Source organism: Mesoplodon bidens (genome assembly GCF_964165515.1).
Source record: "Mesoplodon bidens genome assembly, chromosome: 15".
NCBI lineage: Eukaryota > Metazoa > Chordata > Mammalia > Artiodactyla > Ziphiidae > Mesoplodon > Mesoplodon bidens.
Window position 1 is genome coordinate 24154326 of NC_138171.1, and position 18140 is coordinate 24172465.

The window sequence follows — 18140 nt, forward strand, 5'->3', positions numbered from 1 at the left end:
GAGACGGACATAAGCAAATCATTTTGGTTACGTGATAAATTAGGGCAGTGATGAGAACAAAGGGTTATGGAAACATTGAGGGAAGAGCAACAAACTGCTCAAAGGTAGAAGATTTCACAGAGGGTATATTCCAGAAGGAGGAAATAGTACATTCAGAGAGTGAAAGGAAACAGACTGGACTGAGCATCTAAGAATAAGATCTGTCTTATTCATCTCCTTACTCCTAATGCCAAATGCTCATTGAACTGCTAATGAGAATGTAGGGCTCAAGTGGTAGTGGCCATGAGCCAGCTACCAAAGGCGGTAGATGTGAGTAGCTGTAGGTAATTGATGATAAAGAAAGAAGAGGTTGGATGCTCATAAAATGTAACCCTAAGGTAGGTCCCTAGTAGGAAAAGTCTAGAGAGCATTGTGAAGCCAGCCCAAGAGGGGGTTTAGCAGGCTTCAGAGTAACAGCCTAAGATGGAATCACTAGGGCGCTGACTTCTCTTTTCTCCTCTTCCAGGGAAAAAACACTGGACTTAGAGTCAGAAACCTGGATTCAATATTGGCTGTCACTAATTTGTAGTGCATCTTTGGGCAAGTCGTTTCATCTCTTTGAGCCTTGGTTTCCTCATTTGTAAAGTAAAACTAATGACTCTGCCTTCTCCACTTCATGGGGAGGACCATGTGAATGCTTGGGATTCACGTTGTTAACTATATAGTTAACTGAGCCGATGTTAGGAAAAAGTTAGGTATTGATAATCTTATCAAGAAGCATTATTTATATCAGTGCCAGAGCTCCCTGTAGGGAAACTGGAACCCTCTCTTCCCTTTACCTCCTCTCTTATTTCTTTATTCAACAAATATTTATGAAATATCTTTTGGGTGTTAGCTGGGCTGGGGGATATAAAGGAGATTAAGTTATAGTTGCTTCCTTTAGAAAGATAGTCATTTGAGGAGATAGACACTTAAATAGACACCAAAAAGATAACATAGTATGTGCTATAAGAGAGAAGAGAAAAATATTATGAGAGTAGAGAGGAGGGAACAACTGTCTAGAGCTGTCAGGAGGTGAGATGGGCCTTGAATGACCAGCAGGGATTTGCTGGGTAGGGTGAGAAGGGAACTGTATACACAAAGGTGTGGATATATATGACTGCCACGCTAAGGAGTTTGGACTTCATGTTCTAAGCCAGCAGTTCTCAAAGTGTGGTTCTGACCCTTTTAGTGGGTCTGTGAGATCAAAACTATCTTCCTAATAATACTAAGACATTATATATATATATATTTTTTTTTTTTTTTTTCTTTTTTTTTTTTTTTGTGGTATGCGGGCCTCTCACTGTTGTGGCCTCTCCCGTTGCGGAGCACAGGCTCCGGACGCGCAGGCCCAGCGGCCACGGCTCACGGGCCCAGCCGCTCCGCGGCATATGGGATCCTCCCAGACCGGGACACGAACCCGTATCCCCTGCATCGGCAGGCGGACTCTCAACCACTGCGCCACCAGGGAGGCCCAATATATATATTTTTTTAACTCTCATTTTCTCATGAGTAGACTGTGTGATTGACCAGAGGCTTTATGACATGTCACGACAGATTGACTGCAGAGTAGACATAAGAAGACATCTATCTTCTTTTTTTTTTTTTTTGAGATTTGGGGGAGTTTTCTTTTTTTAAAAAATTTAATTTACTTATTTATTTATTTTTGGCTGCATTGGGTCTTTGTTGCTGCACGCGGGCTTTCTCTAGTTGTGGTGAGCGGGGGCTACTCTTTGTTGTGGTGCGCGGGCTTCTCACTGCAGTGGTTTCTCTTGTTGCAGAGCATGGTCTCTAGGTGTGTGGGCACACGGGCTCAGTAGTTGTGGCTCACCAGCTCTAGAGCGCAGGCTCAGTAGTTGTGGTGCACGGGCTTAGTTTCTCCGTGGCATGTGGGATCTTCTCGGACCAGGGCTCGAACCCATGTCCCCTGCATTGGCAGGTGGATTCTTAACCACTGTGCCACCAGGGAAGCCCTATCTCCTATTAAGGCAGACTTTAAACAGGTTTTCAAGACTGTAAAACAATACCACTCTTCTCACTAAATTTTCTGTTTCGTTTTGGAAAATATAGTTATTTTTCATAAAAAATGTTATTTATGTTGATGCATTTATCATTTTAAATGAATTAATATGTAAATATTTTTAATCTTAGCTTTGATTTTTAGTGTGGTAATTTTCAGTAGATATAATCTACATATTCTAGGTGCTGGGATAGAGCAGTCAACAAATCAAATCAAACGCCTCACTTTCATGGAACTTATACTAGGTGTGACAGAAAACAAGCAAAATAATTAATATATGTAGTATGTTAAATAGTAACAGCTGTTGAGAAAAGCAGGGAGCTAGGATATGAAAGCTGAAAGCTGTGTGTGTGTGTGTAATTTTGGATCGAATAACCAGGGAAAACCTCAGTAAGAAGGCGTGTTTTCAGTAAAGAACTGAAGGAACAAGAAGGGAGTGGATCATGCAGCCATCTGAGAGAAATGAATTCAGAAGAGGGAACAGCAAGTGAAAACGTTCTGAGACAAGAGCACGCCTGGGAGGTTTGAGGAGCATCTTGGAGACCAGTGTGGTTGGAGTGGAAGAAGGTTGAGGGTATTAGAAGATGAGGGTTATGGAGGGAAGGGGTGCTCTCCCTGAGAGAGAAAGACAATAGAAGCTTTTGAGAACTGAAGAGACATCTTCTGACTTACCTTTAACAGAAGCACTTTGGTTGCTGCTGAGAACAAGTGAAAAGTCATAAGCAGAAAGGCCAGCTAGGAGGCTATTGCAGTAATCTATCAGGTGCAAGATGATGGTGGCTTGGACCCGAGTCCAAGTGGGGATAGTGAGATGTAGTTGGATTCTTAATAGATTTTGAAAGTAGAGTTGACCAAACATACAGTGTATTGGATATGAGGTACTAGAAAAAGGGAAGGGACTTCCCTGGTGGCACAGTGGTTGAGAATCCACCTGCCAATGCAGGGGACACAGGTTCAAGCCCTGGTCTGGGAGGATTCCACATGCGGCAGAGAAACTAAGCCCGTGCACCACAATTACTGAAGCCCGCACACTCTAGGACCTGCGTGCCGCAACTACTGAGCCTGTGTGCCGCAACTACTGAGCCTGCATGCTGCAACTACTGAAGCCTGCGCGCCTAGAGCCCGTGCTCCGCAACAAGAGAAGCCACCGCAATGAGAAGCCCACGCACCGCAACGAAGAGTAGCCCCCACTCGCCGCAACTAGGGAAAGCCCGCACAGCCAAAAATAAAAATAAATAAAATAAGTAAATTAAAAAAAAAAGAAAACATGAAGAGAGGGGAGTGAAGTTCTGATTTGGGGTCTGAAAGGAAGTATAGATGGGAGGCTGGAGAGCACGATTCAGTTCAGAAAGACTTCTTGATTTCTCTCCTTCCTCTGAATTCCTATTACAGCAGCTGACATTTAATGAAGGCTTATTATGTGCAAAGCAATTTATCTTTGTTACATCACTTAATCTTCACAGTTATCTTATGAGGCAGATTCCAAAGAAAGGGTGAGAGGAGAAGCTATTTACCCAATGATACGCTTAGAAAATGGCAAAAGTGGGAATAAAGCCCAAGTGTCTGACACTAAATCTTATGTCCGTATCTGCTTGTTCTTTTGTTCATTCATTAATCACCTCAAAAATTCTATAAACATTACTAAGCTGCCATTCTGGGAGGTACTGTGGCGAGTGAGACTGTCTTCAGGTAAAAGAGCTAAGACCTGAGCACACGTAAGATGTGACAAATAACCACAACACATTACAACGTCCTATAGGATTTCAGAGGGAGTGAAGTCACTCTGGCTGGGGAAAATCAGAGATCAAGGAAGGCTTCCAAAAGGAATAGCATTTGAGATGAGCCTATCTAACCAAGTAATATGTTTAAAACTAATTGTTTTATATGCAATATACACTGAACATTACCACACATGTGTTTAAAAGTTATAAGCAATGGAAGACTGTGAAGTTTTAATTGGCAGAAAATAGGAGTGAAGGCATGGAGGAAGGAAAGGGTCTGATTGTTCAGGATGTAGAGAAGCCCCAGTTCAATCCCCTGCCTCTGTCTCAGAATCCAGCCTCAAATGACTCCAAGGTATTTTCCACTTAGATTTTTTTCCCTTAAGAACATCCTCAAAGTGATGTGCATTCAATAAAACACACTCAGTCATTTAAGAAAATGAGAAAGTATTTTATGAACTGTTAGGAAATTGTTTCCAAAATGTGATGTTAAATGAAAAAAAGGAAGGTGCAGAATACTGGATATGGTATGCTACTATTTACGCAGTGATGGGAAGAAAAGAGTGTGTGTGTGTGTGTGTGTGCATTTGCTTGTTTACATGTCAAATATGGAAGGATACCCAGGACACTGATAACAGTGAATACCTTCCCGGAGAGGAGCTATGTGGCTTGAGGACAAGGTGAGAGCTCCCTCTTTTTCACTGTATACCTCTATGACTTTTTAACCATGTGAATATATTATCTATTAAAAAAATACATAAATATAAGTTGAACTTTTGAAAAAGTAAGTGTATTAGTCTCTAAAGGAAATTCCCTGAAAGGAGGGCATTTATTACGGTATGATATAAGCAAAAGCAGTTCACTTAGGTGGGCAGTTTCAAAAATTCAGGACTTAATTTTCTTGGCCAAAAAAAAATACCAGAAATAAAGTAAAAAAAAAAAAAAAAGAACGGTAAAATATTTATTATTAATTTTCTTAACATAAGACAGCTCTTTAGAAACCATTAAGCAAAGGACCTATTACCCAGTTCAAAAATGGCAAAGGATAAAATGGGCTTCATGTAAACAGAAATGTGGACTTATATTTTTTGTTTTAAAGTCCAACCTTATTTGTAATCAAAGAAAGGCAAATTGGAACAATGAGCTATTGCTTTCTCACCCACGAGACTACAAATATCAAAAAGTTGAATATTACAGAGTGTTAAAGAGGGCACGATTAAACTACTTCGAGAAGGGATATAAACTGGTAGACTTTCTTTAGAGCACAAATTAGCCATGCCTTTCAACCTTGAAAATGAGCGTACCTTTGACTCATCAATTCTAATTTTGAGAATTTATCCTAGACAGATAATCTTTGCATATGTACACAGACAGATGTACAAAATTATTCACTGCAGCATTCTTTGTAATTACAAAAGATCAAAATCGACCTAAATATTTTCCAACTGGGGAAACTGCTACATCTAAACAGAGAAACACTAGGTAGGTGTTGAAAAGAACAGTGTGCATCTGTATTACTGTTATGACAAGATTAATTTATCCCCCTCATTATCTCCAATTGGGGCTACAGTGTCCTGACATGTTTCCCTGCCTTTATCTTGCCCCCTCGCAGGACCTGCTGTGTAATTTGCAGGCCCAGTACAAAATGAAATTTCAGGGCCTCTTGTTTAAAAAATATTACAAATTCCAAGATGGTGACAGCAAAGCATTAAAACAAGTGCGGGGACCCTTCTAAGCGTGAGAACCTGTGTGACTGCCGAGGTCACATGCCCGTGAAGCTGGCTTTGTTCTTGGAGTGCCAACTTAGACACTGGCTGCCAAAGTGGCATGCTGCTTCCTCCGCCTCCCACATCTTTTCCCCACCATCTGATGTACTACATGCCTGTCAAGAAATAACTCAAATGTTTTGGGAAGTTTTCTTTGACCCTCTCACTCAAGACACTCTTTCTTCAGTGCTCCCCTAGATCTTGCCCATCGTTTTATTAACTCTTTATTACAGTGTATAATGATGATTTGTTTAAAAATCTCTCCCTCTAAGCTTCTCAAAGTCTTGGCCTATGGGTTATGCTTGTTTGCTTATTTGAGTAACCCTAGAACCTCATACGTTGCTGGGGACCTGGGAATTGAGAGAATGAATGAATTGGAGTGGATCTGTTTGGGTGGGTGTGTTAAATAATCAGTTGTTTTGCTTCATGGTTACACCTCACCTTTATGTTGCTAAATTGGATTGGACTCTAATTTCACTGAGGCCAGCAAGCCTTGATGGCTAGCTCTTGATTCTAAGAGCTGTGATATAGTTTCAGATGGTCCCCTGGAGCGGTAGGAGATGCCTGAACCTGAAAGCCTTTGGAGGATCCCCCAAGCCACCTATCCCTATCTCTGCATCTCCTTATACCCTTCAGGCATTTAAAAATGGGGGTTTGATTTCATCAGGTCCAGCTGACCCCACCAGTCAGTTCCAGATTCCAGGAACCTGGTAGTAGTTTCAGATTGCCTCTAATCCTTTGCAACACTGGCTTTCAAATGGAGGTATGCGACACCCCTATGATATAGGAAGACTTTCTATGGAGTTCTCATGTACTGATCATTTTAAGGGCATTAATTTCCAGGTCCTCAAGTTCCATATGCATTCTACCTGAGAAAGTTCCTGGTGTTGAGGCTCCAAGCTGACTTTTCTTTCATAATTGTAATTCTTCTAATCTTCATAAGAAAGGTATATCCTGGGTCAACATGAATCTTACTATGGTAATCTATTGCCTGGGGCAATTAAAAATACATTTATTGCATGGGGCAATACAAAATACTGGAAGTGAATTCAAAAAGATACATGCACCTCATGTTCATTGCAGCACTATTTACGATAGCCAAGACATGGAATCAACCTAAATGTCCATTGACAGAGGAATGGATAAAGAAGATGTGGTACAGATATAAAATGGAATATCACTCAGCCATAAAAAAAAAATGAAATAATGCCATTTGCAGCAACATAGATGGACCTAGAGATTATCATACCAAGTGAAGCCAGTCAGACAAAGACAAATATCTTATGATACCACTTATATGTGGAATCTAATTAAAAATGATACAAATGAACTTATTTACAAAACAGAAAGACTCACAGATCTCAAAATCAAATTTATGGTTACCAAAGGGGAAACATGGGGGGAAGTAATAAATTAAGAGATTGGGATTAACATATATACACTACTATATATAAAATAGATGGCTAATAAGGACCTACTGTAAAGCACAGGGAACTCTACTCAGTATTCTCTAATAATCTGTATGGGAAAATAATCTGAAAAAGAATGGAGATATGTATATAAAACTGATTCACTTGGCTGTACACCTGAAACTAACACATTATAAGTCAACTGTACTCCAATAAAAATTTTAAAATAAAATAAAATAGTCTGAGAAAGAAAAAAAAATACTGGAAGTGACAAAGAGACAATTCAAAATACCAGTTTCAGGGAAACATCCTTTTTTTGTTTTGTTTTGTTTTTGTTTGTTTGTTTTTTTGCGGTACGCGGGCCTCTCACTGTTGTGGCCTCTCTCGTTGCGGAGCACAGGCTCTGGGCGCGCAGGCTCAGCGGCCATGGCTCACTGGCCCAGCCGCTCCGCGGCATGTGGGATCTTCCCAGACCAGGGCACGAACTGTGTCCCCTGCATCAGCAGGAAGACTCTCAACCTCTGCGCCACCAGGGAAGCCCGGGGAACATCCTTTTTTAATTGAAGCATAATGACCTACAACACTATGTTAGTTTCAGGGGCACAACATAGTAATTTGGTATTTCTATATATTACAAAATGGTGACCACAATAAGTCTAGTTACCATCTGTCACCATACAAGGTTATTACAATATTATTGACTATATTCCCTATGCTGTACATTTCATCTCTGTGAATCATTTATTTTGTAACTGGAAGTTTGTACTTCTTCATTTTCCTCACCTATTTCACTCATCCCCACACCCCCCTCCCCTCTAGCAACCACCTGTTTGTGCTCTGTATCTCTGAGTCTGTTTCTGTTTGGTTATGTTTGTTCATTTGTTTTGTTTTTTAGATTCCACATAAAACTGAAATCATACGGTATTTGTCTTTCTCTGTCCGACATTTCACTTAGCATAATACCCTGTAGGTACGTCCATCCATGTTGTCACAAATGGCAAGATTTCATTCTTTTTATGGCTGAGTAATATCCCATTGTATATATACACATCTTCTTTATCCATTCATCTATTGATGGACACTTAGGTTGCTTCCTTATCTTGGCTATTGTAAATAATCCTGCTATGTACATATCTTTTTGAATTAGTGTCTTTGTTTTCTTCAGAAAAATACTCAGAAGTGGAATTCCTGGATCACATGGTTATTCTATTTTTAACTTTTTGAGGAACTTCCACACTGTTTTCCATAGTGGCTGTACCAATTTACATTCCCACCAACAGTTCATGAAAATTCTCTTTTCTTCACACCCTCACCAACACTTGTTATTTGTTGTCTTTTTGAGGATGGCCATTCTGGCAGGTGTGAGGTGATATCTCATTGTGGTTTTGATTTGCATTTCCTGATGATTAGTGATGTTGAGCATCTTTTCATGTGTCTGCTGGCCATCTGTATGTCTTCTTTGGAAAAATGTCTATTCAGGTCTTCTGCCCATTTTTAAATTGAGTTGTTTGTTTTCTCTGATATTGAGTTGATGAGTTCTTGCTATATTTTAACCCCTTATCAGATATATCATTTGCAAATATCTTCTCTTATTCAGTAGACTGCCTTTTCATTTTGTTGATAGTTTTCAGGGAAATACCTTTTAATTTTGGGGTTACATCATCTATGAAAATTTTTTGGGTGGTATGTGAAAAAAATAGTATGAAGACCACTGGTCCAAGACAACACACTATGGTAGCCTCTGGAGGTTTTTCTAGGAGATCCTGGGCTTCTCAAGCTCTAGGCCTCTACAACTGGACTTCAATTTTACTAGGAGAGTCAGGTAAATAATTTTTACTTGATTTTTTAAAAAGCGTATTTATTTATTTATTTGTTTAATTTGTACTTGATTACTTTATAACTTCCATTACAGTTGACAGCCTCCCTCTTATTATTTTTTAATATATTTATTTATTTTATTTATTTTTATTTTTGGCTGTGTTGGGTTTTTGTTGCTGCGCGCGGGCTTTTCTCTAGTTGCGGCAAGCGGGGGCTACTCTTTGTTACAGTGCGTGGGCTTCTCATTGCGGTGGCTTCTCTTGTTGCAGAGCATGGGCTCTAGATGCACAGGCTTCAGTAGTTGTGGCGCATGGGCTTAGTTGCTCTGTGGCATGTAGGATTTTCCTGGACCAGGGATTGAACCCGTGTCCCCTGTACTGGCAGGCGGATTCTTAAACACTGCGCCACCAGGGAAGCCCCGACAGTCTCCCTCTTAAAACACACTCTTCCCTTGGCTTTTATCACACTCTGATTTTCCTTTCAACCTCTCTGGCCCCTCATTCTAACTTTCCTTTTCTAGTCCCATCTCTTCCAATTGACCTTTTAAATTCAAGAGCTTCTCATGGCAGTTATAAGCCCTCTTCTCTTTCTGTGTGTGTTTTTTTTTTTTTTCTGCCTTTGGTTATTTTTATTTCTAGCAATTTATGTTAACAAACAAGTCTTTTTTTTGTTTTTCCTTGAAAGTAATACTTGAAACAAATGCCAATGGGCATTGAGTGATTTTCTCCAGACTCATAATCCAGCCACTAGAAACACTTTTCCTTCCTCTTCTTTGCTTACAAAGAGATTTCATTCAGGGCTTCCCTGGTGGTGCAGTGGTTGAGAGTCCACCTGCCGATACAGGGGACACGGGTTCGTGTCCCGGTCCGCGAGAATCCTACATGCCGCGGAGCAACTAGGTCCGTGAGCCATGGCCGCTGAGCCTGCGCGTCCGGAGCCTGTGCTCCGCAACGGGAGAGGCCACAACAGTGAGAGGCCCGCGTACCGCAAAAAAAAAAAAGATTTCATCCATTAACTGCAATTTTATTTAAAAATTTTTTTAATTAAAAAAATTTTTTTGGCTGCATCAGGTCTTATTTGTGAATGTGGGATCTTCGTTGTGGTGTGGGCTTCTCTCTAGTTGTGGCGCACAGGCTCCCGGGCATGTGGGCTCAGTAGTTGTGGTGCACGGGCTTAGTTGCCCCACGATATGTGGGATCCTAGTTCCACGACCAGGGATCGAACCCATGTCCCCTGCATTGTAAGGTGGATTCTTTACCACTGGGCCACCAGGGAAGTCCCCATTAATCACAATTTTAAATACCACCTGCATCCCAACAACTCCCAAATTTCTATCTCTAGCCTAGGACCTTGCTCCCAAACTCCTAAATCCAATTAATTATTCCATATCTATACCTGAAGGTCCCACAGAATTTACAAACTGAAAAAAACCAAAGCCAAGCTCATGTTCTTCCCGGTCAGAGTCTCGTCTTCTGCTAGGCTTCCCCAGCTGAGTCACAGTATTCCTTCTGCCCAGTTCATGCCAGAGGCCTGGGAGGCATCTCTGATACATCCTTAACCTGCTCCATAGCCAATAAATAATCTATTCCTATAGATTACACTTCATGCAAGATTCCCCTAAGCCTGCAGACTAGACTAACTATACCCCTATTCTGTACCCTTATATAGCACCTTGTACTTCTAGTACTCATCCAAATTGTAATTATGTAATTATTTATGTAATGATCTCTCCCCGCCTCTACATCACAAGCTCCATAAGCACAAGAATCATGCTTGTCTTTTTTCTGGCACATAGTAGGATCTCAATAAATATTTGTTAACTTAACAAATGTAAACCGTCAGATTGTATTGATAGCAACTGTGTGTTGTGTCTGCAGTTTAGTGCCTAATGCTATGTGCACAGTAGGGGGCAGCAGAGTATAGATAATGGAAAGAGTCCACTTCAGTATTGAAAGGGTGACTTCAGGTAAATGATTTAACTTTTCTGGGACTCCATTTCCTTCCTCGAAAATCAGGGCTAATTCTCCTCCCTGTGGATAAGCAGATATAAAAGAGCTTTAGTGCAAACAGAAGAGAGTGTTATTGGAGTTAGTTATGATAAATATTTGTTGAATAAATGGAGGCAGAGGAAGAGGATCTTGGTTATCTTATGGATCAGATGTGAGCAGAGACTTGACAGATTCATAAGAGATGAAATGAAAGCTCAAGGAAGAGACTGGCCTAAGTCCATAGCCAGCGGGAGGCAAAGCTGTTATCACAGTGTGTTCTTGGCAGGCTCGTATCTCTGTTCTCTGATCACTGCCCTCCCACCTCCACCTCTCGCCTCTGGTGCCCTATCATTGTCCTGAGCTGCAGGCCTTTCTTTCCCTTTCCTCCCATCAAAGCATGTCTGTCCTGTGTCCCAGCCCCTCAGAGGCCTACTCATTGCCATCCATGATGACAGCTAGTTCACCCTATAAATGGGTGCCTGTTAACGTGCTAATGGCAGATAGTGTGTTATTTTACCACTCCCAATAATAGGAGTTGGACCTTCTTGAGACAGAATAACCTACTCAAAAAAGAATAAATTTAAAATGATGAAGTTTTAGGTTCCATAGAATAAAAGAAAATGGAAAGTTAGCTGGGATTAAGGCAGTCCTAATCTTGGTCTCAAGAAAAATAATTGTGCAAATACAAAATCTGTTAGATATGACTTGATATGAGGAGAAAAGCTTCTTTAAAAATTCATAAATACATCCATCCATCCATCCATATAATATATGTATATATATATCTGTATATACAACTTAATTGTAATTTATATCAGTACAATTGACTTTTTGGTGTATAGTTCTGTGAGTTTTGCACCGTTATGTAACCACCACAATAAAAATACAGAATGATCCATCATTCCCTAAAAATTTCCATGTATTAACCCTTTGTAGCCAAAACCTTCTCCCACCCTTAAGCCCTGGCCACACTGATGTTCTCTCTACCCTGTGGTCCAGTTTACCAAGATTTCCTTTTATGAATTTGGTTTAATGTTGCATTTAAGAATTCTATCTAACCTAAGGTGACAAAGATTTTTCTCCTCTGCTTCTTTCTAAAAGTTTCGTAGGTTTACATTTAGGTCCAAGATTCATTTCAACTAAGTTTTTAAAATAGAAAGTATAAGATATAGGTCAAGGTTTACATTTTTGCATAGGAATGCCCAGTTACTCTAGTATCATTTGTTGAAAAGACAACCTTTCCCATTGCACTTTTGTAAAATAATCAATGGTCCATATTTGTGTCAATCTATTTCTGGATTCCCTGTTCTGTTCCATTGATCTATGCATCTGTCCTTTCACCAGTACTATGCTATCTTTATCAATGTAGTGGTATTTCTCCACAAGTGTTCTACTTTTCCAAAATTGTTTTAGCATTCTAGTTTCTTTGTCTTTCCGTATAAATTTTAGAATCAACTTATTAATATCTACAAAAACTGCTGGGATTTTGATTGGGGTTGTAGTGAATCTGCATATCAATTTAGGGAGAACTGATGTCTTAACAGAATTGAGGCTTCCAATCAGTGAACATGATATATCACTTTGATTTTCTTCATCGGTGTGTTGTAGTTTTTCAGCATAAAGATCCCTCATATATTTTGTTGTATTTATCCCTAAGACTTTCATTATTTTGGTGCAACTGTTAATTATTATTTATTTAATTTTGTTTTCCAATTGTTCATTGCCAGTATATAGAAATACAATTGATTTTTATATTATGACTTGTATCCTGTGACTTTGCCAAACTCATTAATTAGTTTTAGGAACTTTTTTGTAGAGTTAATAGAATTTTCCATATAGGCAATCATGTTGGCTACTGATAGAGAGCTTTATTTCTTCCTTTCCAATCCATATGTCTTTTCCCCCCCTTGCCTTGTTGCATTAGTTAGAATTTTCTGGATAATATTGAATATGCAAATATTTTCTCCCAATCTGAGGGTTATCTTTTCATTTTGTTTATGGTTTCCTTTGCTGTGCAAAAGTTTTTAAGTTTCATTAGGTCCCATTTGTTTATTTTTGTTTTTATTTCCATTACTCTAGGAGGTGGATCAAAAAGGATCTTGCTGTGATTTATGTCAAAGAGTGTTCTTCCTGTGTTTTCCTCTAAGAGTTTTATAGTGTCCAGTCTTACATTTAGGTCTCTAATCCATTCTGAGTTTATTTTTGTGTATGGTGTTAGGAGTGTTCTAATTTCATTCTTTTACATGTAGCTGTCCAGTTTTCCCAGCACCACTTATTGAAGAGACTGTCTTTTCTCCATTGTATATCCTTGCCTCCTTTGTCATAGATTAGTTGATCATAAGTGTGTGGGTTTATCTCTGGGCTTTCTATCTTGTTCCATTGATCTATGTTTCTGTTTTTGTGCCAGTACCATACTGTCTTGATGACTGTAGCTTTGTAGTATAGTCTGAAGTCAGGGAGTCTGATTCCTCCAGCTCCGTTTTTTTCCCTCAAGACTACTTTGGCTATTCGGGGTCTTTTGTGTCTCCATACAAATTTTAAGATTTTTTGTTCTAGTTCTGTAAAAAATGCCATTGGTAATTTGATAGGGATTGCATTGAATCTGTAGATTGCTTTGGGTAGTATACTCATTTTCACAATATTGATTCTTCCAATCCAAGAACATGGTATGTCTCTCCATCTGTTGGTATCATCTTTAATTTCTTTCATCAGTGTCTTATAATTTTCTGCATACAGGTCTTTTGTCTCCCTAGGTAGGTTTATTCCTAGGTATTTTATTCTTTTTGTTGCAATGGTATATGGGAGTGTTTCCTTAACTTCTCTTTCAGATTTTTCATCATTAGCGTATAGGAATGCAAGAGATTTCTGTGCATTAATTTTGTATCCTGCAACTTTACCAAATTCATTGATTAGCTCTAGTAGTTTTCTGGTGGCATCTTTCGGATTCTCTATGTATAGTATCATGTCATCTGCAAACAGTGACAGCTTTACTTCTTCTTTTCCAATTTGGATTCCTTTCATTTCTTTTTCTTCTCTGATTGCCATGGCTAGGACTTCCAAAACTATGTTGAATAATAGTGGTGAGAGTGGACATCCTTGTCTTCTTCCTGATCTTAGAGGAAATGCTTTCAGTTTTTCACCACTGAGAATCATGTTTGCTGTGGGTTTGTCATATACGGCCTTTATTATGTTGAGGTAGGTTCCCTCTATGCCCACTTTCTGGAGAGTTTTTATCATAAATGGGTGCTGAATTTTGTCAAAACCTTTTTCTGCATCTATTGAGATGATCATATGGTTTTTATTCTTCAATTTGTTAATATGATGTGTCACATTGACTGATTTGTGTATATTGAAGAATCCTTGCATTCCTGGGATAAATCCCACTTGATCATGGTTTATGATCCTTTTAATGTCCTGTTGGATTCTGTTTGCTAGTATTTTGTTGAGGATTTTTGCGTCTATGTTCCTCAGTGATATTGGTTTGTCATTTTTTTTTTGTAGTATATTTGTCTGGTTTTGGTATCAGAGTGATGGTGGCCTCATAGAATGAGTTTGGGAGTGTTCCTTCCTCTGCAGTTTTTTGGAAGAGTTTGAGAAGGATGGGTGTTAGCTCTTCTCTAAATGTTTGATAGAATTCACCTGTGAAGCCATCTGGTCCTGGGCTTTTGTTTCTTGGAAGATTTTTATTCATAGTTTCAATTTCATTACTTGTGATTGGTCTGTTCATATTCTCTATTTCTTCCTGGTTCAGTCTTGGGAGGTTATACCTTTCTAAGAATTTGTCCATTTCTTCCAGGTTGTCCATTTTATTGGCACAGAGTTGCTTGCAGTCCTCTCTTAGGATGCTTTGTATTTCTGTGGTGTCTGTTGTAACTTCCCCTTTTTCATTTCTGATTTTATTGATTAGAGTCCTCTCCCTCTTTTTCTTGATGAGTCTGGCTAATGGTTTATCAATTTTGTTTATCTTCTCAAAGAACCACTTTTTAGTTTTATTGATCTTTGCTATTGTTTTCTTTGTTTCTATTTCATTTATTTCTTCTCTGATCTTTATGATTTCTTTCCTTCTGCTAACTTTGGGTTTTGCTTGTTCTTCTCTCTCTAGTTCCTTCAGGTGTAATGTTGGGTTTTTTTTGTTTTTGTTTTTGTTTTTTTGCGGTACGCAGGCCTCTCACTCTAGTGGCCTCTCCCGTTGCGGAGCACAGGCTCCGGACGTGCAGGCTTAGCGGCCATGGCTCACGGGCCTAGCCGCTCCACGGCATGTGGGATCTTCCCGGACCGGGGCACGAACCCGTGTCCCCTACATCGGCAGGTGGACTCTCAACCACTGCGCCTCCAGGGAAGCCCTAATGTTAGATTTTTTATATGAGATTTTTCTTGTTTCTTGAGGTAGGCTTCTATAGCTATAAACTTCCCTCTTAGAATTGCTTTTGCTGCGTCCCATAGGTTTTGAATCGTCATGTTTTCATTGTCATTTGTCTCTAGGTAGTTTTTGATTTCCTCTTTGATTTCTTCAGTGATTGCTTGGTTATTTAGTAAAATATTGTTTAGCCTCCATGTGTTTGTGTTTTTTATGTTTTTTTCCCTGTAATTGATTTCTAATCTCATAGTGTTGTGGTCAGAAAAGATGCTTGATATGATTTCAATTTTCTTAAATTTACAAAGGTTTGATTTGTGACCCAAGATGTGATCTATTCTGGAGAACGTTCCGTGTGCAGTTGATAAGAATGTGTAATCTGCTGTTTTTGGATGGAATGTCCTATAAATATCAATAAATCTATATTGTCTATTGTGTCATTTAAAGCTTGTGTTTCCTTATTAATTTTCTGTCTGGATGATCTGTCCATTGGTGTAAGTGAGGTGTTGAAGTCCCACACTATTATTGTGTCACTGTTGATTTCCTCTTTTATAGCTGTTAACAGTTGCCTTATGTATTGAGGTGCTCCTATGTTGGGTGCATATATATTTATAATTGTTATATCTTCTTCTTGGATTGATCCCTTGATCATTATGTAGTGTTCTTCCTTGTCTCTTGTAACATTCTTTATTTTAAAGTCTATTTTATCTGATATGAATATTGCTACTCCAGCTTTCTTTTGATTTCCATTTGCATGGAATATCTTTTTCCATCCCCTCACTTTCAGTCTGTATGTGTCCCTAGGTCTGAAGTGGGTCTCTTGTAGACAGCATATATACAGGTCTTGTTTTTGTATCCATTCAGCAAGCCTGTGTCCTTTGGTTGGAGCATTTAATCCATTCACGTTTAAGGTAATTATCAATATGTATGTTCCTATGACCATTTTCTTAATCGTTTTGGGTTTATTTATGTAGGCCCTTTTCTTCTCTTGTGTTTCCCACTTAGGGAAGTTCCTTTAGCATTTGTTGTATAGCTGGTTTGGTGGTGCTGAATTCTCTTAGCTTTTGCTTGTCTGTAAAGCTTTTGATTTCCCCATCGAATCTGAATGAGATCCTTGCCGGTTAGAGTACTCTTGGTTGTAAGTGTTTCTCTTTCATCACTTTAAGTATATCCTGCCACTCCCTTTTGGCTTGTAGAGTTTCTGTTGAGAAATAAGCTGTTAACCTTATGGGAGTTCCCTTGTATGTTATTTGTCATTTTTCCCTTGCTGCTTTCAATAATTTTTCTTTGTCTTTAATTTTTGCCAATTTGATTACTATGTGTCTCAGCGTGTTTCTCCTTGGGTTTATCCTGTATGGGACTCTCTGTGCTTCCTGGACTTGGGTGGCTATTTCCTTTCCCATGTTAGGGAAGTTTTCACTATAATCTCTTCAAATATTTTCTCGGGTCCTTTCTCTCTCTCTTCTTCTGGGACCCCTATAATGCAAATGTTGTTGCATTTAATGTTGTCCCAGAGGTCTCTTAGGCTGTCTTCATTTCTTTTCATTCTTTTCTCTTTATTCTGTTCTGCAGCAGTGAATTCCACCATTCTGTCTTCCACGTCACTTATCCATTCTTCTGCCTCAGTTATTCTGCTATTGATTCCTTTTAGTGTATTTTTCATTTCAATTATTGTATTGTTCCTCTCTGTTTGCTTGTTCTTTAACTCTTCTAGGTCTTTGTTAAATATTTCTTGCAACTTCTCCATCTTTGCCTCCATTCTTTTTCCGAGGTCCTGGATCATCTTCACTATCAATATGCTGAATTCTTTTTCTGGAAGGTGGCCTATCTCCACTTCATTTAGTTGTTTTTCTGGGGTTTTATCTTGTTCCTTCATCTGGTACATAGCCCTCTGCCTTTTCATCTTGTCTGTCTTTCTACGAATGTGGTTTTTGTTCCACAGGCTGCAGGATTGTAGTTCTTCTTGCTTCTGCTATCTGCCCTCTGGTGGATGAGGCTATCTAAGAGGCTTGTGCAAGTTTCCTGATGGGAGGGATTGGTGGTGGATAGAGCTGGGTGTTGTTCTGGTGCGCAGAGCTCAGTAAAACTTTTATCCACTTCTCTGCTGATAGGTGGGGCTGGGTCCCCTCCCTGTTGGTTGTTTGGCCTGAGGGTACCCAACACTGGAGCCTACTGGGACTCTTTGGTGGGGCTAATGGTAGACTCTGGGAGAGCTCACGCCAAGGGGTACTTCCCAGAACTTCTGCTGCCAGTGTCCTTGTCCTCCAGAGCCACCCCCCGCCTCTGCAGGAGACCCCCAACACTAGCAGGTAGGTCTGGTGCAGTCTCTATGGTGTCACTGCTCCTTCCCCTGGGTCCCGATGTGCACACTACTTTGTGTGTGCCCTCCAAGAGTGGAGTCTCTGTTTCACCCAGTCCTGTCGAAGTCCTGCAGTCAAATCCCGCTAGCCTTCAAAGTCTGATTCTCTAGGAATTCCTCCTCCCTTTGCCAGACCCCCAGGTTTGGAAGCCTGACGTGAGGCTCAGAACCTTCACTCCAGTGGGTGGACTTCTGTGGTATAAGAGTTCTCCAGTTTGTGGGTTACCCACCCAGCAGTTATGGGATTTGATTTTATTGTGATTGCACCCCTCCTACAGTCTCATTGTGGCTTCTCTTTTGTCTTTGGATGTGAGGTATCTTTTTTGGTGAGTTCCAGTGTCTTCCTGTCAATGATTGTTCAGTGGTTAGTTGTGATTTCAGTGTTCTCTCAAGAGGGAGTGAGAGCCTGTCCTTCTACTCTGCCATCTTGAACCAATCACCATAATTTAAGTTTATTCATTTTCATCGTTGTATATTCTATTTTGTAAATATGGCATAATCTGTTCAATCATTCTATTCTTTTTTTTTTTTTTCATTTATTTTTAAGCTGTGCCACATGGGATCTTAGTTCCCCCATCAGGGATCAAACATGCGCCCCTGCACTGGAAGCACAGAGCCTTAACCACTGGACCGCCAGTGAAGTCCCCACAATCATTCTATTCTTGATAGCTGTTTGGGTAGTGTCCA